At 48.0% G+C, this 23,975-nt stretch overlaps 1 long non-coding RNA gene across 4 annotated transcripts in view; it reads right to left on the bottom strand.

The window, feature by feature from the left end:
- LOC102459105 (uncharacterized) overlaps positions 1-23,975 on the bottom strand; it is a 60,331-nt gene that overhangs the window by 13,324 nt on the left and 23,032 nt on the right. For 2 of the 4 annotated variants that reach the window (XR_012905689.1, XR_012905690.1), the window contains exon 5: positions 815-1,050. This is a non-coding gene — a long non-coding RNA (uncharacterized LOC102459105). Of the gene's footprint in view, positions 1-814; positions 1,051-18,120; positions 18,635-20,206; positions 20,241-23,975 lie in introns of those variants that run through there. The other 2 variants (XR_001368239.3, XR_331225.4) reach the window with 2 other exon arrangements.

Genomic DNA, 23,975 nt, shown 5'->3' with positions numbered 1-23,975 from the left:
AAATGCCGCTCTGTCTACATGCCAGTTATTTATTTACCTATCGACGCACCCATCCGTCAGAAAACCCTTGGGGATCGGGGCACAGTCCTGCAGTTCTCACTCAGGCAGGAATTTCCTCCTGATGTCAAGGGATTTTTTTTTAAGTAAAGAGTGTTGGATTGGTCACTTCATCAGCTCGCTCTAACAAGCAGCCCTGCCACTCACCATGCCATGACACGCTGGGTTAATAACCAGAGGAGTCCAAAAATTCCAACATCATCATTAGGATAAAGGAAAACTGTACCGGCCTAGCGAGCGCGCACAAACTCCCAGTTGTTCGATGAAATACGGGGCTTGTGAAATTCTATTTATTCAGGGACAGCCACTAATGGCTGGATAATTCAGCGGGGAGAGTGCTTTTCTGTGTGCGACAAAACCCCGACCTTTTCATGGATCAGAGGCGGATTATAATGAAGGATTGTCTCCAGCCTTTGAGAACGGAAGATTGATCACTTTTAATATGGCAAAAGTGGAGGTGTTTGCAACTCTGGCATTTGGAAGAATCAGTTTAACATCGCCGGTGTGTGATCAGCCTGCCCGGTGTTTGCCCGCACGCACAAAAGGTGCCTTCTTGCAAGTTGATTTTCCCGGCCGGAGTATTCCTGACTGGTGTAACCTCGGCTGAAAATAGTCTTGCTCTTTACCTAAGCACACAAATAAACCGGGCGCGGTTGGAAAAGCAAGGTGGGAACATATGTAGCTGACGTTCTAAGGGGCCCGATCCTGTGTCTAGCCAACTCCCAATAGCTTCAACTGGAGTCGCATTTGTACTTACACCGGGGCCCTTTTTGTCTGGATCCAGCCGGGGATTGGGAGCTGAGATCTCCTCCTTTGTAAACGGCGTTACTTCTGACCGCACAGAAAGAGGAGAGATTAGGAAGGTCACTCTAGCCCCGGTGGGGGAAGGAGCAAATAACCGGGTGAAGTCCACGGGTGGGAAAGGACACCGCGACACAAAGCTTTTAGGAGCACACGCTGCCCCGGGCTGGGTGGGTCCCACGCTGGCTCTGTCTGAAAAAGGGAGTCTGGAATTAACGGCAAAAAAAACAGCGGAAGAAAGAGAGAAGCTTTGTGTGTATCCCGGCAGTGAACCTGTCCAGAATTTCTTGTGCACCCCACTCTTCCATGGAGCCCACTGGGGGCTTGAGGGTTTGAGGTTTGTCAGGAATGCAGAATCTGGCCCCAGCGGGACCATTTTCGGAGTAAAACGCCCTGTAATCTGACCTCTGCTCGGCTGCGATTATCGTATCACTAGACTCTCTATTAAATCCGCGGGTGGATGGATGTGTGGGTAGGTGGAATTCATTAAATTACCTTAAACCCGAAGTCTTTTTATACAACCATCCCTCATCAGCATTTTTTATAACCCGGGTATAATAAAATGTACTGAATAGCTATTTGTAAGGGAGGACGGCTCAGACCTGAAGAAGAGCTCAGCGTGAGCTCCAACGCGCGTCTCTCTCTCTCCAAGAGTCGGTCCAGTTATTATCTCGCCCATCTTCTCTCTGAAACGCACATTTAACATTTAAACAACAAGATATAAACGCAGGACCCGGAACCAGAGAGGAAGGCGCATCCTAAGCCTGAGCGCGCAGAAGCCCTTTACATCTGGAGAGCCAGTTGGGCGCGTACACATCTCTGTGCTGATGGGACAAGTTTGGAAACCGTTTAGACCCAAACCGTAGATCAGGTCATTTCCTGCGGTGAGATGACATGATGGATCCACTAAGTGACTGCTAATGAGTCCCTCTAGTGAGCCGGGCAGCTCTCTCCAAACCGCAGATTCGCACGGAGCTCTGGAGATAAATTGGGATTCTCCCTCTCCCCCCAGTTTTTAATCCACTTTCGTCTGAAGAAAATGCACAGACACACACACACACACACACACACACACACACACACACACACACACACGGTTCAAAGCTCCTCTCCCCCCCCCCCCAGCCCCTCCACACACGAAACTTAAATGCCACAGGGTTGCAAGGAATCACCCCCCCCCCCCCTTCAGAGAATGAGTCCTTGGCATTCCAGTCTCACCCTTCCCCCTGGAATCCCTCCTGCTTCTCTTTGGGTCAAATAACGCTGCTTCGGCCCAAAAGGGAGCAGGCTGCTAATCGGTGCCGGGGTCAGGGACAGGCCTGTAAAGGGGCATTTCACCCGCGCCCGGCCCTTTCGATCCCCCGTCGAACCGCAGCCTGGCGCAGATTAGCAGGGAGCTGGGTTTGCCCTGGTACCCTGCTCCCTCCTCGGAGGCTGACAGGCCCTGGGCCAGGTGGCCTTTTTCATCGGGCACCTCAGCTCGCTGAGCCCGGTGTCCTCCTACCCGAAGCTGTGGTCTTCCTTAGGAGTGCCGCGGGCCGCGTTCTCCCCAGAGCAGCGCACCCCGCCGACGTGGCTTGGGCGGGCTTGTCCCAAGAGCGGAACAACAGGTGCCTGCCCCAAGCCCCCTGCCAGCGAGCAGAGGCCAAGTGTGTGTGGGGGGGGGGGGGGGCGGGGGAAGGGAGATTCTCCTTTGCACCCCTGCAACTCCTCGGATTTCTCAAGGACACGTTCCGCTGACCCCCTCCCAGGCGCCTCTCCTGAACCCAAGGGTTGGGTTGTTTTGTGTGCGGCACGCAGGGACAACGGGTGTGCAAAGGGCAAAGCCTGACGTGACGCGATTTCCCTTTTCTTCCTTCTTTCCTCTCCCTTCCCCCCCCCCCCCTTCCATCCCTCCCTCACCAGAAGAGACAGAAAGAGCCGGAGCCAGAAAGCCCGGGAGGGCGTCTCATGGCACCGCGCACTTCTTTGGGAAACCGTCTGCAACCCGGGCCAGGTCCGCGCGTGGGTGCAGGGAATCGCCCGCAAATGCGAGTCACCCCGAGACACGCCTTTATTTATGTGCAAGGCGCCCCCCCAAGACTCTGGGGGGCCCTCCTGCCCCCCCCCACTTTGAGATTGCCCCAGGGCGCAGGCCGTTGTGTCCTCACTGAATCCCCGATAGAACTGAGACCGAAGCAGCAGGCAGTTCGGGGGGAGAGGCAGTTCGGGGGGGGGAGAGATTCCCCCCCCCTTAACAACCCCTGCTGTCCCCTGCGGGGTGTTGGGGGGGCTGAATCTTCCCGGGGAAATAAGCCCAGGCAGGTGGAAGTCACAGCAGCCTGCCTGAGCGCCAAGGCCATTAGAAGCACCCAGCCACACTTGACTTGCTGCTGGTTTCAGTCTCGGTTGCGGGGACTGGGTCCGCAAGGGCGCAGGGCGGGTTGGGGAAGGAACCAGCTGCCTCGGCAGGAAAAACGGCCTCGCCCTGTTCAGGTCAATGCTGCTTGAAAAGGCTCAGCCCAGCAGCAGCCCCCGGCACTCCCCCACTGCCCAGCTCCCGGCCTTTCACACAGTCGCGCCCGGGCGAGACCTCCCGACCCAAATACTTCGCGGCACCGCTGCTCTTCTCTGCAAGGTGGCGATTTTAGGCAAGCTCAGGGCAGAGTTCAAGGAAGGGGGCTTTAGGGGAAACCAGCAACGGACTGACTCTCCCGATTTCCCGGTCCAGCGGGATCTGAATCGGGCTGTTTTTGGAAAACATGCCAATCGCCTGCTTTTTGCATGGCCCCTAAAGATCGAAGGCCCATCCTCGCCCATCCCCTTCTGCGTCCCAGTTTTTGTTTCGTTCCAAACATTGTTGGTAGGTCGGATTGTTTTTCTGTCCCAGCGTTTTCTCCCCCTTCGCCCCCAACGCATTTCTCCCTGCCTCCCCGGGTATCTTTCCTCTGGGGAGGCAAACAGCCTTGTGGTGGGGGCAGTAGGATCCTACTCCACAGCCAATAGGTCTGTCGCTCCCATGTTTGCCTCTTCATCTCCTTGTTATTCTGTTTATTCCGGTCTCACTTCGAATTCCGTTGCCTATTGTTCTTCATCGCAGTCACTCATTTCGAGATACCCCTTTCCTATTGGCTTCCCCTGATGCACCCACTGCCAGGACAGATGTTGCTGATCTTTCCTATGTATCTTTCCTAAGCGCAGCCAACCTAATAATCGAGTTTGCTGGAAACATTAGCCGGAGTGTTAAGTTCGAAATTCTTCTTAAATATAGAGCGAGGTCACAGGGGGGGAAAAACCCTCCTGCACATAAATTGGACACAGGAGGGCAGATGTAGACTGAACAGGAAGTGCTGGCCCAAGGCTAAATGAAACAGCTGGTGCTATTGTTCTGGATAGAAACTGCCTTTGCAAACTCCGCACAGCTCAGGCTCCGAAAGCAGCTGTTAGTAATTACAACACATGAAAAGAAGGGCGCAGGATTAGGCAAGTGACGAAAAAGCAATGGTACCCATGGATTTATTGCTCGCTAAGGCGAAGCAACCCCTCTCCGGGCGAGTGGAAAAAGTCAACATGTAACGCTCAGCGCGGACAATTCCTGCGCATTGTCTCCGGGCTGCGCGAGAAGTGGCAAAAGGGACGATCAAACGAATGGGGGACAAGCACCGAGGAGCTAAAACCATCTGGAGCAAAACCAAACTTTCTGAATCTGGAACAGTGCTGGTTTAACGGAAACCCACTTTGGGGGAGCTACTCTGCAGTTGGCTGTACTCGCGCAGGGTCAGTATACGGAAGGAGGTTCCTGCTTTTCACGCTTTTGCTGAATTTTGAGTTAAAAGTCAAGTAAATTTCATGTGTGAAGGAAAAAAAGCGACGAATGTTAAAGGCACAAGTCTTCAAACGTGGGTGCTGTGGGAAGGCCCCTAAATCAATGACCCATCCGCAAATCCTAGCTTGGAAGCTATAGGTGCTCAGAGAACTAGGCCCAGATCTGAAGTGTGTGAATGCGGATTTCGGTGCTAACTTGTAACTCCCAAGTTTAAAAATCGCAGAGTAGGATTTTAAAATACTTTGGTTCTGTCCTAAACTTTGGGAAGACAGCTTCTCTGCACAACTTGGCAGAAATACAAAGGAGCAGAAAGAAGGGGAGGACGAAGAGGCACCTCCTCCTCTCTTTACATAAGTAGGAAAGTGAGAAAAGCGAAAACTTTACATTCTTTATGAAAATTCGTCAGCGCTTTCTCATCTAATGAGAGCTGAGAAAAAAGAAACTTTCTGTTTGCAAGGGGTGGAGAATATAAGAAAGGTTAGTCAGAAGGTACAGCATGTGTTTGCCATCTTAGTTCCTGGTATGGAAACCATATGCTTAAATACACCAGCAAACACAGTGAATATAACACTCTTTTTTATTAAATGTGGTTTTATAAAAGCTATTCACCTTCCATCCACGAGTGACTTCCAAAGAGGTCACATATTCCTCACTGCAACTATCAATACATATTTGGGGGTAAATTAGACCCCCGCGGAGACTGTTTCTGATTAGGGAGCAAAGGGGCATCTTATTCCCTCCCCCCCCCCCCCCAGATAAATTAAAATAACTGTAATGGGTGATTTTTGCAACCTGTAAAAAGGCGAAACCATCTGTGACTCATTTAGCATCGCTTTAAAGAAGATTTATTTGATTAATTCAGGCAGAATAGGGAGAGACGATAGGGATCCCCCCCCCCCAACCCTACTGCTCAAGGGAGAAAATCCCAGCAGAGACATTTCAGGAATGAAAAATGGCTAGCGTGGTATTAGACGCGCCGGGGCTGCTGCTCCAATGGGGAGCCAGCGGATGGTTGCCCTGCTAACTCGATGACCTCAGCTCGGGAATGGCTCTAATATCCGACAGGCCCGGTGCCACTGAAGACTAGAAACAGGGCAGGGCTCATTGCTTGCTCGAGGAGAGCCGCGGCGAGGGGACCAGAACTCCGCCGTGTGCTAATTGGAAAGGTGCCCACCGGGTCTGCAGCCAGCTACTGCGCCCCGCCCGCTTTGCCTAGCAGGTTGCTAAACAGCCCAGTGCCTGAAGGCAAGCAGCGACCTGGCAACCTGGGGAGGGGGCCAATTTTCCACCGTCGAAACAGAGCTTCCTTGTCGCGCCTGCCGGGCTCTGACCGACACGTTACCACCTTTATCTTGCCTGCCACGCGGGAAGCATGGAGCAGATCAAAAGAGAGTGGAAACGGGGAGGATCCAGGGAGGGGAATTCGGCTGCTTTGCCACAGGCGGTCACCCTGACTCCGCCGCCCCGACTTTCTCGGGGAGGAGCAGGGGGACGAGGGGAGGGGAACAGCCCCCGAAGTTTGCTCTCCCTCCTTGGCTGGCCGGTGCCGCGACGGAATCCGCCTGAAGGTTTCCAGCGCGCTCCGCCGGCGCGCACACGTTTTGTTAATCATCCGAATGTGCATCTTGCTACCACACACGGCACCCAGCGGGGCCCAGTGGGCAGACTGGGCCCGGCTCCAAAGCGGAGCCTCTCCTGACATCTGGACGGTTGCTGGGGTTTGCACATGGCAGGCGGGGATGCCATGTGGGCTCCATTTGCACTTTGACACATGCTAAATTACTTACGGCTCTTGGTACGCAGAGGCTCCGAGTGGGCCAGCGACTGGGCTCTGGCCAAATGCCACTGAAGCGAATCGCTGACTTAGCCTGAGGAGCTTGGAAGCGGGTCTCATGCACATTAGACCGAGGCAACGCTGCAGGCTGGTCTGCAGCCCAGGGAGGAACTTTGGAGCTCGCTGGAGTTAAAGGGCATCCTTTTACTGACATCCCCGAGCTCTAGATTGGGTCCTAGGCAAGCCCATTAGGTGCCTATTTTTACCTGTGATCCCCAAGGATCGACTGTGAAGGGCACCAGGGCTTGGCTGTACAACCCTCCTCTCTAAGGCCATCTCTATACTACAGGAAAATCAATGCTGCCCGCTCAATGTACTGATTTTGAGGAAAATAAAAAATGGGGGGAGGGGTATCTGCGGCCCCAGCCAGCTATTTTGCATAACTACAGCCACCATCTATAGATCAAACAAGTGGGTGATGGCACCCATTGACAACCACAATACACCAGTTTCCCCGTGACTTATCCTCACAATGGAGTTTAAGGACTTGTCTATGCTTAGGCCTCATCCACACTGGAAAATTAGTCCCGGTCTAAGCTATATGGATAGAACTCTGCCACCCAACTGTGTGAAATTCCACCTCTGCATGATGCAGTTGTATGAACCTAACCTCATGTGTACACAGCACTGTGTCGACAGGAAAGCCTCTTCATGGATATAGCTACAATCTGACAGGGCTCGTCTCCACTACTGCTGAAGTCATTGTGATTTACCTTGCTCCGGGCAGGCCAGCTGACAGCAATTCTGGGCCCCAGCAGGAAGAACAGTCAATGGGCCACTGAGACACACACAAGCTGTGCCGGCACAGACATGATTTGCCTGACATTAAGGTGGTACTGCGCCTGCACTGACTGGTACTACTTGAGCTGCCAGCTGGTGCCCCATGAGCTGCCAGCTGCCTGGTATCCTGCAAGCTGCTGGCTGGTCATGCTCTTGCAGCCTGGCCTGGGCTTCTACATGCCTGCCCAGTAAGGCTGCCAACTGTTTAATTCCACAGACCCAAAGAACTTTGCCTTGCCCCCTTTCCCTGAAGACATACCCTGTCCTGCTCCTCCTGAGGCCCCCACCTCCACTCACTCCTGTCCCCCACCTCCTTCATCTTCACTCACTTTCTCCTAAAGCAAAAAGTCACTTACATTTCTCGGGGGGGGGGGGGGGGGAGAGGTGGAACACAGTGTTGAGCGGTAGCGATAGGACAGTACCTGTACAAAATTCAAGTGTGGGATGGATTGTGGGGGCTCAGGGCAGGGGGTTGTGATGTGTGTGTAGGAGCTTAGGGCAGGGGGTTGGGAAATCAGAGGGGTTCAGGGCAAGGTGTTGTATGGGGGGGAGCTTAGGTCAGGGGGTTGGGAGGTGAGGGGGGCTCAGGGCTGGGTGTTGTGTGTGTAGGAGCTTAGGGCAGGGGGTTGGGAAATCAGAAGGGTTCAGGGCAGGGTGTTGTATGGGGGGGAGCTTAGGTCAGGGGGTTGGAAGGTGAGGGGGGCTCAGGGCAGGGTGTTGTGATGTGTGGATGTAGGAGCTTAGGGCGGGGGTTGGAAGGTGAGGGAGGCTCAGGGCTGGGTGTTGTGTGTGTAGGAGCTTAGGGCAGGGGGTTGGGAAATCAGAAGGGTTCAGGGCAGGGTGTTGTATGGGGGGGAGCTTAGGGCAGGGGGTTGGGAGGTGTCGGGGAGGAGGCTCAAGGCTGGGTGTGCAGCTACTGCTCTGCCTGGCCACTGGTTCCCCAGGGTGGTGGGAATTGCTCTACTCAGCTGCTGGATCCCTAGGATGGTAGGGACCACACAGCTTGGCCACTGGCTGCCCAGGGCTGGCTGGGGTGTGGGGATCACACTCCCTGGCTGCTGGATCCCCAGGGCTAGAGCCTAGGGTCGCTGTGGCTGCTGGCTCAAGCCCACTTGGGCTGGGGCCTCCCCCCTGGCCATCCAATGCTGCATCCGGGGGCCATGAGCAGTGATGGTTGTTTGCGCTCCTGTGGAGGATAAGGGTAGAAGGGGAGGAATGGGATGCCCATACCCAGCATCAGCATGGGAACCTTACCCCTGTTTGGTGGTTGGCAGCACCCAGAGCCCTGCTCCCAGCTGGTCACTCTCTTACCGGTGTGCTGCCACACGGGGGCAAGGGGTTGGGATGCAGGAGGGGATGCAGGGGGTAGGCTCTAGGAGGGAGTCTGAGTGCAAGGTTGGCTGGCTCGGGGCTGGGGCCAAGGTGCAGGAGAGGGTCAGAGGTTTGGCACTTATCTTGAGCATCCCCCCCAAATGACTAACACTCTTTTGGCAGGGGCTCCTTGATAGGAGGCCAGGGGAGTCTCCACATGCAATTGACCGCACACACTGGCCCTCTCCCCGCAATGTCCATTGGCCGCAGTTCCTGCCAATGGGAACTGCAGAGGCAGTGCTCGGGGTGGTGGCAGCACGCAGAGACCACCTCCCTGTAGCCCATTTTCTTGGGTCATGGGACTTGCCAGCCTCTTCCAGGAGTGGTATGGAGCAATGGCTTGCCCTTGCTACATTGCCACAGTAATGACACCCACCGGAGAGCACTCTCCAATCCATGTCCTCACCATCAGCACAGCTGTGCCGAAGTAGCCCAGTAGTGAAGACAAGCACTTGGGAAGATGCCTTAACTACACAGATGGGAGATGCTCTCCTGTCGATATAGTAGCATCTTCACTAAAGTGCTAGACAAGTGTGAAAACACTATAGGGGCACAAGTGCTTCACTGCAGCTGTGCTGTGATCAGTGTTGGCACTACCTGTGCTGATGGGAGGGGTAGTTAGATCCACAGAAGAATTCTTCTGTCATTCTAATATTCTCTACATGGTGACTTAAGCCCGCTTAACTATGCTGCTCAGTGTATGGTTCTTCACACCTTTGAGCGGCATAGTTATAACAAGATTATTTTCTAGGGTAGACCAGGCCTAAGATGTTGCAAGCCTAAATGATGTTTCTTCTGGACAAATCATTATAGTAGGGAAGGAAGGAGAGGAGGTATGGGAGAAACCAGGTAATGGGACATGCATGTACATAGACTTGAGGGAGAATGGGAGGCCCTGGTGTAGGGGATGGGGGCCCCTAGTGTGGGAGAGATAGTGAGACTCTGCTTTGGGGAGAGGAGGAAGGGAGGGACCTAGTGTCTCTGGAATAGCGGCAATGAAGGAATTGGGAGGGCACACAAAACCCCTGGAGTGGGGACAGAGAAGGTGGGAATGGGGATGTGCATACAGAGCTCCAGGTGGGGGAGGAAAATGGGGGACCCTGTTGTGGAAGATGGGAGAAATGAGGGACACAAAATAGCCTTGCTGGGGGGAGTCACAAGGATCCTTGAAAGAGAAGGTGATGGGAGGATGACACTCAGGGAACCCTCAGGCTACGTCTACACTGCAGGCTTCTTGCGCAAGAACTGTTTTGCGCAAGAGTTCTTGTGCAAAAGGTCTTCCACAAGAGTGCGTCCACACTGCCATGTGCTTTTGTGCAAGAGATATGCTTTAGCTCAAGAGCATCCATGGCAGTGTGGACCATCTCTTGCTCAAGAAAGCTCTGACGGCTATTTTAGCCATAGGGGTTTCTTGCGCAAGAAAAACATGTTGCCTGTCTACACTGCCGTCTTGTGGAAGAGCTCTTGTGCAAGAGGGCTTATTCCTCGTGGGGAGAGGAATAACTCTTGCGCTAGAAGCCCTGTTTTCCAACACTGTACTGTAAATTTACTTGTGCAAGAACGTGTGTGCAGTGTAGACACCTGACCTGTTCTTGCGTAAAAACTTGCCGGGTGTCTACACTGCATGCGCATTCTTGCGCAAGTAAATTTACAGTACAGTGTCAGAAAACAGGGCTTCTTCCGGAAGAGTTATTTCTCTCCCCATGAGGAATAAGCCCTCTTGCGCAAGAGCTCTTCCACAAGAGGGCAGTGTAGACAGGCAACATGTTTTTCTTGCGCAAGAAAGCCCTATTGCTAAAATGGCCATCAGAGCTTTCTTGTGCAAAAGAGTGTCCACACTGCCATGGACGCTCTTGCACAAAAGCACATGGCAGTGTGGACGTGCTCTTGTGGAAGACCTTTTGCACAAGAATTTTTGCGCAAAACAGTTATTGCGCAAGAAACCTGCAGTGTAGACATAGCCTCAGTGTATGCAATAATTTCTGCCTCTCCAAACTGAGAAATGTATGACAGGTACATAAAGCAGGTCAGCTGTGGCCTGGTTTTCCTGACTGATAGGTACTAATTTTGTGTGTGAGTCCTTGGTCCATTGCAAACTGGACCCACCGCACCTTGTTGCTGGAAAGTCAGATCCATGCTACATGTTTCACTTTGTTGTAATTTATACCAGCCAGGCCTACACAGAATCACAATTTGGAACCTGTCAGCATTTTTAGAATTTTTTTTTTGAAATTGACAAAAAATGTACCAAAAAATGGAAAGAAAATCACAAAACATTTTCACTTGTTTGTGTGTGTTTGTTTTTGACCATCAATATTCAGATCAATGGTGGGGTGGTATGTCCTGGGAGTTATACACGTTAGTGTTAGCTGGTCTGTAAGAACAGGAGTGTTTAGTGCAGAGGACAATGACGAATTTAGTGTTCCCTTCCTTTTCACTATCTTTTCCAAAGCAGATTTTAACCTAAATAAAAGAAGTTAAAACAGACTTTAGTCCCTTTCTCTCTTTTGAGGCCTCCATATTTCCTATGGTTCACTCAGTCATGGCATGTATGCTCATTTTATGTCACCAATACCCTCTAATCTTGTTCAGTGCTGCTGGTACATTACTTTGCATCGTGCTACACATATGCAGTGGTGTCTCTCATCAGAACCTTCTACTATGGTGCTATATCTCCATGGGAAGATTTTGAATTTACATGTGACTTAGTGTTCAGAGAACTAGAGATGAACAATTTCTCCTTTCCTTTCACCTGTCTTCCTTTCAATTTAATTTATTTTGTGTTTTGTTATGAGATTCTCTAGTCCAGTAATCTACAGACATACTCATCACTTGCACAGCTTTAAGCATGATATATGTGCATGTCTGGGCACCACTTGACAATATCTTGTTATTGTTTCACTGTCAATTATGTTCTGTTGGCATAACACATAACTCAGAGGCCATTTGGGTATTGGCTTATACTGTGAAAATATAATACAGATATTAATTAGTGCTTTAATAAAACCTGATAGCTCATCCAAACTTTATTATTGCAAAACAATGACCCCTACATTTTTTGTCATTGGTTCAGGATGCCCCTCTTTACTTAGCGAAGTCAGCCTCGGTGGAAAGAACATCAGTTGTGTGCTCTGCTTTCACCACTGAACAAGGCTTCAATCCTAATTCCCAAGGACCTCCCTGGCAATCAGTCCCAGCTATCAGCCAGTCTGCCTTGTTTTTGGGAACCATGACTTCCCACAAGTGCCATGTCATGGCTGTCAACCACTGGGGCTGATACTTGTGAGAGCGAGAGACCAAACTTGCTTGGAATTTGCCCCATGACTAGAATTCACTTCCATTGAGATTAGGTTGACCGTCAGCCTTGTTAGCTTCAGGAATAAATGCAACATTCACTTTGACTGAGCTTTCCCACAATCTATATCCTAAGAGTCCAGGACTGAGATCAGTCCATTCCTGACTCTGAAGCCTAGAATGTCTGAATCAGTGAGAAGTCATTAAAACATCTCTTTACGCGTGGATGAGGCCTCTTTTTTTGTTCAGAATGCCACCAGGTTCAATCATCACTGACTTTCTCAAGCTGTTGTCACCCAACTTTTAAATTAATCAACCATTCTGACTTTACAAATTGCAGCCATGCAGTGCACAGCTACAGGCAGGCCCATATCTATGCCATGCTAAGATTCCTAAACCACTGTGATATCAGAGGCAATTCAAACAATCATCACCCTTACTCTCCAACTAATTTGCATGCAACAATTGCATTTATTGTGTGATGGACACTGCACAGATGGATTACTTGGTCCAATTGCCACATTTGTGTGGCAGCAGGGGCTTTCAGCTACTAGCTAAAATATATTGTCCCAATGAGGGAGGGGAGAGATAAATAAACCATAATCCTCACTGACATAGGCTTTACTTTTCAAAAGTAACTAGTGATTCCAGAAGGGTGGAATATGTGCACTCTGAAATTCAAGCCCCATTTTAAGGTGCTTCAGGTTAGACACCCAAAATCACTAGTCACTATTGGAAACTTAAACTATAACTTTTAGCATTTGTGAGGTGCACAAATGCATGGTGATGGGCCTGGTATAAATAGATGGGAAACTGATCTAATTTTGAAATAGATGAGACTGAGAATTCTGCATATTAATGAGGGAACTATTTGTCTCTTAATTTGGAAGCCCTATGGCTTCTGTATGTTATTTAATCAAATATCAGAACACTCCTTGATTCAGTTTTCTTTTTCCTTCTTTTTCTGTGGTTCTTAACCAGGTGTTTGGAACCTATTAAGCTTGCAAATTAAGTGCAGGAGTTAGAGGTAACCCTGTCTAAATATCTTATAATTTATATAAAAATTATCTTTATATGTCTTGTGGAGAAATTCTGAACTAATATCAGGTCTGCAAAAATGTAGACAAAAAGACTAATGTGTCTACTTTTTAATTAAACGTAAACACATTTTGTAAGGCCTATTGGATTTAAACAGGGAGAATTTACTCTGAATAATTTTGCAGCAGGAGCCTTATATATTTTCCTTTTCTGATTAAATTTAGGTAGGAGCATACCTAGGTTGCTCAGAAGAGTTTTGTAACTGAAAGCCAGTTACCTCCTCCAGACCCATCATACCAACCTTAAACATTTCCACAGATGTTTCCTGTTTGTCAAAAGAAAATCATCCTAATTTAGGTCACCGTGTTTTATCTCTTTTTAATTACAAAAACAAAGTGTGAAATTAGCTAGTGGTAAATGCTTATGCGTAACATATGCAGCAGAGGGTCTGCAGTGAGGATGCTGGAAAGCTAGATGGCATAAAATGAAAGAGGGCTGGAAACTGCATTCATGTTGTAGTACTGTTAGGTTGTAATTTTTAAAATGTTAGCCTGCTCTTCCGTTATTTTCCAGCTTGACAGGACTTGCTGCTTTTGATTCATTGACTCAAGAACACTTTAAAATCTGATTATTGAATGTAATTAACGTGTGGGTCAGGCCAGTTCTTCTTATGAGGGCAAAATTCCTATTGACGTGAATAAAGGTTTTGTTTACATAAAGGCTATATCAGTGGTTCTCAAACTGTGAATTGGGACCTTAAAGAGGATAGCAACCCTGTTTTAATGGGGTTACCAGGGCTGGCTTAGACTTGCTGCAGCCTGAATGTAAGACCATAAGAACAGCCATACTGGGTCAGACCAAAGGTCCATCTAAGCCCAGTGTTCTGTCTTCTGACAGTGGCTGGTACCAGGTGCTCCAGAGGAAATGAAAAGAACAGGGAATCATTAAGTGATCCATTCTCAGTTGCTCATTCCCAGCTTCTGACAAACAGAGGCTAGGGACATCATACTTACCCATTCTGGCTAATAGCAATTGATGGATCTATTTTCCATGAATTTATTTAGCTCTTTTTTTGAACCCTGGTATAGTCTTGGCCTTCACAACATCCCCTGGCAGGGAGTTCCACAAATTGACTATGATTTGGGTGAAGAAATAAGTCCTTTTGTTTATTTTAAACCTGCTGCCTATTAATTTCTTTTGGTGAGCCCTATTTCTTGTGTTATGAGAAGAAGTAAATAGCATTTCCTTATTTACTTTTGCCACACCAGCCATGGTTTTATAGCTCTCTGTTATCCCCCCCATAACTGTCTCCTTTCCAAGCTGAAAAGTCCCAGTCTTATAAATCTCTTCTCATATTGAAGCCGTTCCATACCCCAGATCAGTTTTTGTTACCCTTTCTGAACCTTTTCCAATTCCAATGTATCTTTTTTTAGATGGGGCAACCACAACTGCACACAGAAGTCTATAAAATCATGACTGGTGTGGAAAAAGTGAATAAGGAAAAGTTAATTTACTTATTCCCACAGAATAAGAACTAGGGGGTCACCAAATGAAATTAATAGGCAGCAGGTTTAAAACAAACAAAAGGAAGTTTTTCTTCACTTAGCGCACCATCAGCCTGTGGAACTCCTTGCCAGAGGATGTGGTGAGGGCTAGGACTTTAACAGGGTTCAAAAAAGAGCTAGATAGATTCATGGAGGTTAGGCCCATCAATGGCTATTAGCCAGGATAGGTAGGAATGGTGTCCCTGACCTCTGTTTGTCTGGAAATGGGTAACAGGAGAAGGATCATGTGAGGATTACCTGTTGTGTTCCCTCCCTCTGGGCCATCTGGTATTGGCCACTGTTGGAAGACAGGATCCTGGGCTAGATGGACCTTTGGTCTGACCTAGTATGGCCGTTCTTATGTTCAGTATACAAGATGTGGGCATACCATGGCTTTGAATAGGGACTGATCCCTGAGCCCCACTGCCTGCGATTGAAAGTGAAGCCTTAGGGCTCAGCCCTGGGTGGTGGGGCTCAGGTTACAGGCACCTTGCCTCGGGTGGCAGGGCTTAGGCTTTGCTTCTCCTACCCAGAGCAGAGGGAGTTCAGGAGTTCAGGCTTCAGTCCCCCTGTGACGGGGCAGACAAGCCCCGCAGTGAAGTGCAGAGAGTAGCCCAGGCCCCGCTGGCTGGGAAGGTCCCGCCCATCCTGCCGTGCTGGGCATGCTCCCAGCGGAGCCGGAGCATAAAAGAGGAAGGAGCCCTGCAGTTAGGGAGGGCAGCTGGGGAAGGAGGAGGCTGCCTCTCCTCTCCCCTCTCCGGAGGCAAGCAGACCACAGGGGTGCCAGGGAGTTGTAGGAAGCAGCCCAGGGCAGGGGACTACCCCGGAGAGGCTCGGTGTGTAGCGGCAGGAATCCCCGCCAAGCGGGCAGAAGCAATTGTCTCTGCCTATAGGGCCCTGGGGAGAGGGAGGGCCTGGGTCCCTCCCACCCCACCCTTTCCCTACTCTGGAGAGGATTCCAGGCAACTAGGCCTCAAGGCCCATATATATCCTAATAGAGGGATGTGTACTTTGGGGTTGGGCCTGAGGGCGACACATGGGGATATTAACTGCCGAGGCGGTCCCTACACTGAGGGGGTACACACCCCTCAATGCCCCCTCCTGAGGTCATTCAGAATTTTTTGTCGTAAGAAGGAGGTCGCAATGCAATGAAATTTGAGAAGCACTGCACTTTATAATTCTTTTTGTTGTACTATTTCAGAATACATTGCAGGCCTCATAACACTAACTTGGGCAGGTGTGTATTACAATGACGGGGCTATGTGGACAGTTGTTTTCTACTGAATGGAATCAGAACAAATCAGCTGTGTGTCAGAGTCTCTGTACTGCTAACAACTAAGGAGAATTTCCTTTACCTTAAATGGTATCGACCTGTATTCTTGGAGAAAGGAGGATTATGACTCCCGTGAATGCTATCACACTGAAGTTCTGAATACTGATGTTATACAGCAGAGTGACATCCACAAAGTCCAGAGATACCTATGGAATTTTTTACTCTCAGCTTGTCCAAACAAACACACAGTTTGAGAGAAGGATGTCCCAACCAAATGCCCTGTGCATGAATTGTCTGTGTGGACCCTGTTGTTGCTCTCTGAGGGCACGTCTACATAAGCAGGGGTAAACTCTTAATAATTTATGCAACTGGAGCTCTGCTAACTGCATAGCTTAAGTCAAAATATCTTATTTTGACTTTTGGGCTGTTTACATAGTTGTTATTTCGAAATAGAGCACTCTTCTTTCTCCCCCTTCTCCCCCCCCCCCCAACTTCACTTATTCCTCATACAATTACAAGAGTCGGAGTAAGGAGCCCATTATTTCAAAAAAAAATTCAAAATTACAGGCTTGCTGTGTAGACACGCACTACGTTATTTCGGAATAACTGATGTTGTTCCAAGATAACACTGCTGTGTAGATATAGCCTAAATGTTCCCAGATATGCTTTAATCTGCTCCCACTTAAAAGCAGGGTAGATCAAAGCTCACTCCAGAACTTTTAGTGTGTGGCAGCAGGGTGCATATGGATACATAGCATGCAGTCACCTAGTCTAGTGTGGGGTAGATTTATACCTCAGCTGTGCCTCTGGGTAGCCCCCTCCCCCATAGGCACCAGTCACCTATATAGGCAGCTCTCAGCAGCCACCAAGCCCAACTTTCTATGTGAATTGAAAGTTCTCAGCACCATGCACAGCAGGGTCCGTTGTTAGTGGATTATTTACTCACTGGTTGTATTTTCTGCCCTGGAAGCTAGTAGGAGTGGTGGTTAAGGCAATGAATTGGAGAGTTGGCTTCAGTTCTTGGCTCTCTGGCCTTTGGCAAGTCAGTGCATTGCCTCAGATCCTTCTGTCAATGTTGGGGTCATTATGCTCCACTACCTCACAAGGTGCTAAAAGAACACACTCATTCATGTGGAGGAGTTCTGATACGGTGGTGATGTGGGCCATGTAAACCCAAGGGCTACGTCTAGACTGGCATGATTTTCCGCAAATGCTTTTAACAGAAAAGTTTTCCGTTAAAAGCATTTGCAGAAAAGAGCGTCTAGATTGGCACGGACGCTTTTCCGCAAAAACACTTTTTGTGGAAAAGTGTCCATGCCAATGTAGATGCGTTTTTGTGCAAAAAAGCCCCGATCGCCATTTTCGTGATCTGGGCTTTTTTGCACAAAACAAATCTGAGCTGTCTACACTGGCCCTTTTGCGCAAAAGCTTTGCGCAAAAGGACTTTTGCCCGAATGGGAGCAGCGTAGTATTTCCGCAAGAAGCACTGATTTCTTACATGAGATCGTCAGTGTTCTTGTGGAAATTCAAGCAGCCAGTGTAGACAGCTGGCCAGTCTAGACACAGCCATGGTGGGGAAAGCTTTTGGTGCAAGTTATGATAGTGGATTGTGTTTCCAAGATCTTGGATAACTAATAACGAAAGTGATTTCAGTAATTTAAGAGCGGTGCAAAATATGGAGCTTTTTGGAAGAACACATTAGTTGAAAAGTTGGAAATTTCCACAATCCCCCTCCAGAATTTCTAATTTTTCAACCATCTTGACTGAGAACATTGAAAGCAAGATGAATAAGACTTTTAAAAAATGCTCTTTGCAGAATTATAACATCTGTGAACAGATTCAGAGAATTTCAGTGATTGTGATCACAGAGCTTCGACTTATAAATGGTTTCAGATCTATTTAAAGAGATTGCCTCTCTCCCACTAAGATTCTGCACAGCTGCCATCAGCAGGGGCAAGAACTCATTTTGTATAAAATAAATCGGGGCCTGCTGACAGAGCAGTCACTATTAGGGCCTCTTCTTTGGAAATTGCCCCCATTTCAGTTTGTTTCAGCCAGAGCTTGTTAACTTTTGGGACATGATTCAAAGCTCATCCTTTCATTTCAGCTCATAGGAGTCTGGGAGACAGGTAAACCTATGGTTCGAGAGGCACTGTGCTGATTTTGTTGTTGGGGTTTATTAAATTCTTGCTTATGTTTCTACCAGGGTAGCTTTATGTGTAAGTAACTACTAGATGTGTGGGTAACTGCTGTTTTCTGAGAGAGATGTTTTAAAGTCTGAGAGTGCCTAAAGCTTAGGATGGGTGTTTGGTTTACTGTAGTGTAAATAAATAAACAGCTGATCTGGAAATAGATCCAGGTGTCCTCCCTTTGATTCAGAGTGTTAAACATGAGGAAATGCTCTCACCTTGTATGAAAAATGGAGATTGAAGAAGGAAGTTTTCAAAACTCTTATTGACTTCAGCAGAGCCAGAGTTTCAGCCAGAGTTGCTAATATGCACTGATGCCAGCAAGCCTTTACACATTAAAAAATAAATTAGTTATTTCAAAGTTGTTTGTACTAGTTTACAACTTGTTTGGGATGTCTGAAGTCTTTACATCTTTATGACTGAAGACAGATAGTAAGGAACGTATCTGTAGTTGCCTGATCAGAGTAACGTACGCAACCTCAACTAATGCAAAAGTGATTTCTTGGTTATTTTAATGTGACAAGCAAACATAAAACATATACAAATATGTGGCATTGGATAAATCTTTCCAAGAATACACAGATGTCTAGGTGACTGCCAGCTTAGCATTAATACACTTCTCTCTGATGGTTACTGGTTCAAAGCATCCTATAAAAAAATCAGAGTAAATTTAAAATAGGCAGTGACCCATGAGATTATCTCTTACTCACACAATTAAAGGTTTTCTTACACACAGCTGTGATTATGTACTAAAGCTATGGAACAGTTTTAGGCTCAAGTTAAGAAAAGCATCCTTATTCAGCATAGCACTGAACACGTGCTTAACTTGAAGTTTATGTACGTGCTGAAGTGCTTTGTGGAATAGGGATGGACTTAAGTTGGGATCTTTAATTATTTGTAATTTTGAAGAAAACATGATTGAGCTATAGTTATTAATAAAACATTATTATTTATTACTAGCACATTTATCTGGCATTGCTCGGGTCCTTAAGGAGGGGCTCTGGGCAGGGAACTGTATGGGTGGGTGAGTATAGGGGGGAGGGCTAGTCCCTGGTTGCACCCTGTGCCCTTTGACTTCTGGTTAAATACTGCCTCTGGCTCCTGCTAGAGGCAGGCTTCCTCTGACAGAACTTCCCTTTCCTATACTATGAAGGTTACCAAGTCCTATACTAGCTGGACAACCTTGGGGATTATCACAGAGCTAGTAGGTTCTTTATAATTTGTTTCATATCCAACCTGCAACCAGGAATTGGCTAGACCCTCAGGGCTCAATTTATCCCCTTACCCCATGTTTCATTCTGCAGTCCCCTGGGGACTTCACTGACACACCCTCTAACTGCCCTAGACATACCTTCTTCCTAACCGATATCACCCTCTTTTAGGGCTGCACTGGCCAACTCCGGGGTCCTCAGTGGAGTAAGCATTGTGGGTACCTTTGTCACTTCTCTCCACTGCGTGAAGACTTTCTGCCCCGGGACTCGTGCATAATCCTGAGGCCTGTGTAGTACACTAGCATAATCCCTGGCTTGGAACAAGCCCACAGAACACTAGCAAGAAGCAAGCCTCCGCCAGGAAGAGTCACCCATTAGCTTAGTGTAAGGCTCACAGAGGCCTCGGTTCAAAGGAAAATACTCTTTATCTGCAAGGAACAGTAGTCCAATAAACTGAAAGGCAAGTTCCCAGCTGCCTACATGATACTGGAGAGACTTAACTGTGTGGCTATGGGAGGGGGAAGAGCCTGGGAGAGACGGAGGCTAGTAGCATGTGAGCTGGCTGTGAGAGAATCCGCAACTAAACAGGATAAATAGCACACTAGAGAGGATTGCAGTGGTGGGAGCAGAGAAGGCCAGGAGGATGAGCAAAGAGAAGGAGGCCTCCCTACTGCTTCTGAGAACAGAGGGCTAAGTGAAAAAGCAAGTGTGATACCAGTAGGCCCACGGGAGACTCAATGGGTTGTCTCATTATTAGGGGTAAACAGAGAAAGCTCATGAGTTTGGAGAGATAGCAAGCTTTTATTTATATATTTTTTTTAAAGAGCTCAGCCTCCATGTGGGTTTTTGCAGCTCAAATGCTTTTATTTTGTGCCAATTACTTATGCAGGGTCTGCATTATTTCAGTAATCAGTCTAAATGAAAGTCAAACATGAAAGATTCCTAACAATGAGCTAATTGGAATGCCAGTACAATTTAGATTTAATAAGGTATTTGTAATGCTACTTGCCTCTGTCTGTAGAGTTGTCTTATTCTCTCAGATCCTGCAAGAGTAAGAGGGATCATTTAACATTAATTCTGCAAGACATTGTGTGTAAACTTTAAAATGTTCGAAGCTTGCAGCACTGAGTGAAATGGCATAGAGGAGAAACTAAGGGCCACAGTGTTTTGCCATTGCTTTGTGCATGTATGAAACTCATCAAAGTTAATGGGCGCTGAGCTAAAACTCAGTGGCAGATAATGGTCCTACAGGTCTTTGCTGATTTGTAATCTCACCGTTTTATACTTTAGGGTGGATCAACAAATATTTTTCTGTTCTTCCTCAATTATTATTTGTACTGAAGTGCTGCCTAGGGACTCCAACTGGGAATCAGGGTCTAAGCATTTTACACACTGAACAAAGAGAATTTAAAAATCTCGCCCCTAAGAATTTAAAAATCTAAATAAGGAACTCAGCTCACAATTTACTTTGCAGCCTCCTTGTCCAGTCAGTGAATATAAAAGTTAACTACACTATCCACGCTCACTTAACACTAAGGCAAGACTCACAAGAAGTTATTTCTTCTACTGCACAAATTCTACTGAACAAATTCTGCCCACTCAAACCTACCATGTGTTCAGAGTTTTTCTTACAGTGCAGCCAGTGACATTCTCTTGTACTGGGGCTGAGGAAAAGGCTGGGTTACCTTGAGTTACACACACCCTGTGAGCTAGTAGGCTGTAGCCCTGGGGAAGGTCTTTCTGTGACAATGCAGGGGGGGGAGGGGTTGGGTGGGCTAAGGGAGCAGCAGGATTGACCTGTGGAGATATCCCAGCAGAGCAAGAGTCTGGGAGTGGCTACAGAAATGTCCCACAGCCTACATTGATAAGGTGCCCAGTGCTGTTGCAAGCATGTATTTTTCCTCCCACAAAATGTATACATTTCTCCCTCCAATGTTTTTAAGAGACCTAGGCCAGCAGTCCTGTACTTAAAATTAAGTCTCTGCTTTCATGCACTGCTGGATTAAATTTTGAGGACTTGCAAGAGCATGAAAATCAGTATTTCTCTGTAGGTTTCCACAAAAGAGAGTGTGGTCTAGTGATTAGAACATGTGCTGAGAAGCCAGGAGTTGTTGCTACTAATCCAGGCTTTGACACCGCTGGTAAATCATTTAACCTCTCTGTGCTTCAATTTACCCATCTGAAAAAAATTATCAGCCTCACTGTGGTATTGTGAGGCTTAGTATGTGGGAAAGTGTTTTGAGATCCTCATGAAAGGTGGTAGTTTACTTAGTTCCTTCACAGTTCTTTTGAGCTAAGCTATGTTGCCAGACATACTCTAATACGTCTTATATTCTTATATCAGTCTGGAGCGTAGAATATATCCCAGCTTTACAAAGTACCTGATATTAATTTATTTGTGTGTGGTATATATGTATATATAGCTAATATGATCATGCACTATTTTTTTCCACAGAAAACCAGCCTCGGTCAATGTACAAGATGCTCAACAAATGAGACAGCTATTCAGTGTTTATTTTTATTCTCATTCTTTGCTGGGTAGCCACATCTTATACACTCTGTACCATCCAACTTCTGTAGTGGTTCCAACAGGGCTTCTTCAGAATTTGTTTACTTTGACTGGCCAACTCTCCCTGATTCACCATACATACATGTGCACATAATCAGAGACTTTATCACAGAGGCACTGAGGGTATGTCTACACTACCACCCTAGTTCAAACTAGGGTGGTAATGTAGGCAACCGGAGTTGCAAATGAAGCCCGGGATTTGAATTTCCCGGGCTTCATTTGCATCTCGCCGGGCACCGCCATTTTTAAACGTCCGCTAGTGCGGACTCCGTGCCGTGCGGCTACACGCGGCAGGGACTAGGTAGTTCGGACTAGGCTTCGGCCTCCATGCCACGCAGCTACACGCGGCAGGGACTAGGTAGTTCGGACTAGGCTTCCTAGTCCGAACTACCTAGTCCCTGCCGCGTGTAGCCGCGCGGCACGGAGTCCACACTAGCGGACGTTTAAAAATGGCAGCGTCCGGCGAGATGCAAATGAAGCCCGGGAAATTCAAATCCCGGGCTTTATTTGCAACTCCGGTTGCCTACATTGCCACCCTAGTTTGAACTAGGGTGGTAGTGTAGACATACCCATACTGAGTTCCTGGGGGTGCTCGACCTCCCACTCTGTCCCAAACCCTGCCCCCACTCCCACTCTGCGTCTTCCTGCCCCTGCCCCTCCTTCTCCTCCCCATCTCCTCCTGCATGTCACTGGTCAGCTGATTGCTGCAGGTGGGAAAGAAGAGTGTAGCTGATCTGCAGGGCAGTGGGTGGTACTGAGCAGCCACTATTTTTTTTTCCTGCAGCCAGCATCTGTGCTGTGCCATACTGTTGGGGGAGGGATGCCCATGGTTTTATTTTTTTGTACATCCACCATTTTGATTTTTCCCTCTGAGGCAGTGGTCAACCTCCTTGTCACCATCCTATGCCTGAAAAGGGCGGGAAAAGGTGGGATAAGTGGGGTCACCTGACCCTAATCTGCCCAGCAACAGGAGAGCTTATAAGGGGTATTCACCCCCCCCCCTCCCGGGCTCTCTGCACACCTTCTGTGACTTTGCAGTGCTGGAGCAACAGCTCATCTATAACTCCTTCCGGCAGCTGCGGCAGGCTGTCCACTCAATAGGCTGCCAGAGGCACGAGCGAGAGGCAGAAGCCTGGTTGCCTGCCTACCACTGAGAAACTGGGAATCTCCAGCCAGAGAGAGAGTATGGTACAGTCTTCAGTGGTGGAACAACCCTGTGTCCCGACATCCAATAGTGGTTGCAGGCACAGAGTATATTTCTTGTAGGTTAGGGTAACAGCAGTAGGGCTAAGGCAATTGAATCCCTCAGGCACACACACACACACACACACACACACACACACACACACACCACTTGTCTCCTTGTTCACATACCGCGCACAAGACGACAGGTCCAAAAGGGAAGAATTGAAGAAGAGAAGAGGGACTTCCCACCCGTCTGAGCACCTACGATATTGACCTGCTCTCCTGAGTTCCCTTTCCCTTGTCCTGAGACATCTTCCTACCTTACCTCCAATCATCCGGAGTGTGGTGGTACGATCCCTTCTTTATTGCATTGGACTAGTTTTGTGACTTGTATTTTGGGTTCTGGCTTCATGCCACTGTTTTGTTGTGACAACCGATTTTTGTGTTTTGTCCTATTAGCTAAGTTTGGTGTCGTGTTAAAGCTGTTGTTGTACCAGCCACCCTGTGCCATGCTTGACTGATAACTGATGATAGAGATACAGTGCAGAGCCTGAGCTTGGGCCTTCGGATCCAGATGGCCTACTCTAACACTGATAGGATCAAGTCTTTGCCTAGCAATACAACAAATGTCCTTTTAAAACTACTTTTCAGCATCAGTATTATTTTAATGCAGGATTGCATGGAACTCAGTGTGAGGAGCTTTCAAATACCAAAAAAATAAAACCCTAGAGAAATGTCATCAAGCACAATTATTGGCTGAGCAGTAAGGGTATGTCTACACTACAGCGTTATTTTGAAATAATTATTTCGAAATAACATGTCTAGGCACAAAATGCATTTTGAAATAGCGTTTTGCTTTTTCGAAATAGCACGTCCACACTAATAGGATGCTGAATCACATTTACGGCCAGCCAGAACCAGTTCTGGCAGGGCATCAGGTTGGGAGTTACCATGTGTGGCTGCTGCCTGAGGCTGAGACCTGTGCTTAAAGGGACCCCTTCCCGACAGCCGGTTCTAAGGTTTC

This window comes from Pelodiscus sinensis, chromosome 8 (assembly GCF_049634645.1).
Source record: "Pelodiscus sinensis isolate JC-2024 chromosome 8, ASM4963464v1, whole genome shotgun sequence".
In the NCBI taxonomy this organism is placed as follows: domain Eukaryota; kingdom Metazoa; phylum Chordata; order Testudines; family Trionychidae; genus Pelodiscus; species Pelodiscus sinensis.
The sequence above is the reverse complement of the archived record's forward strand: the minus strand, read 5'-3'. Positions and strand labels throughout refer to the sequence as shown.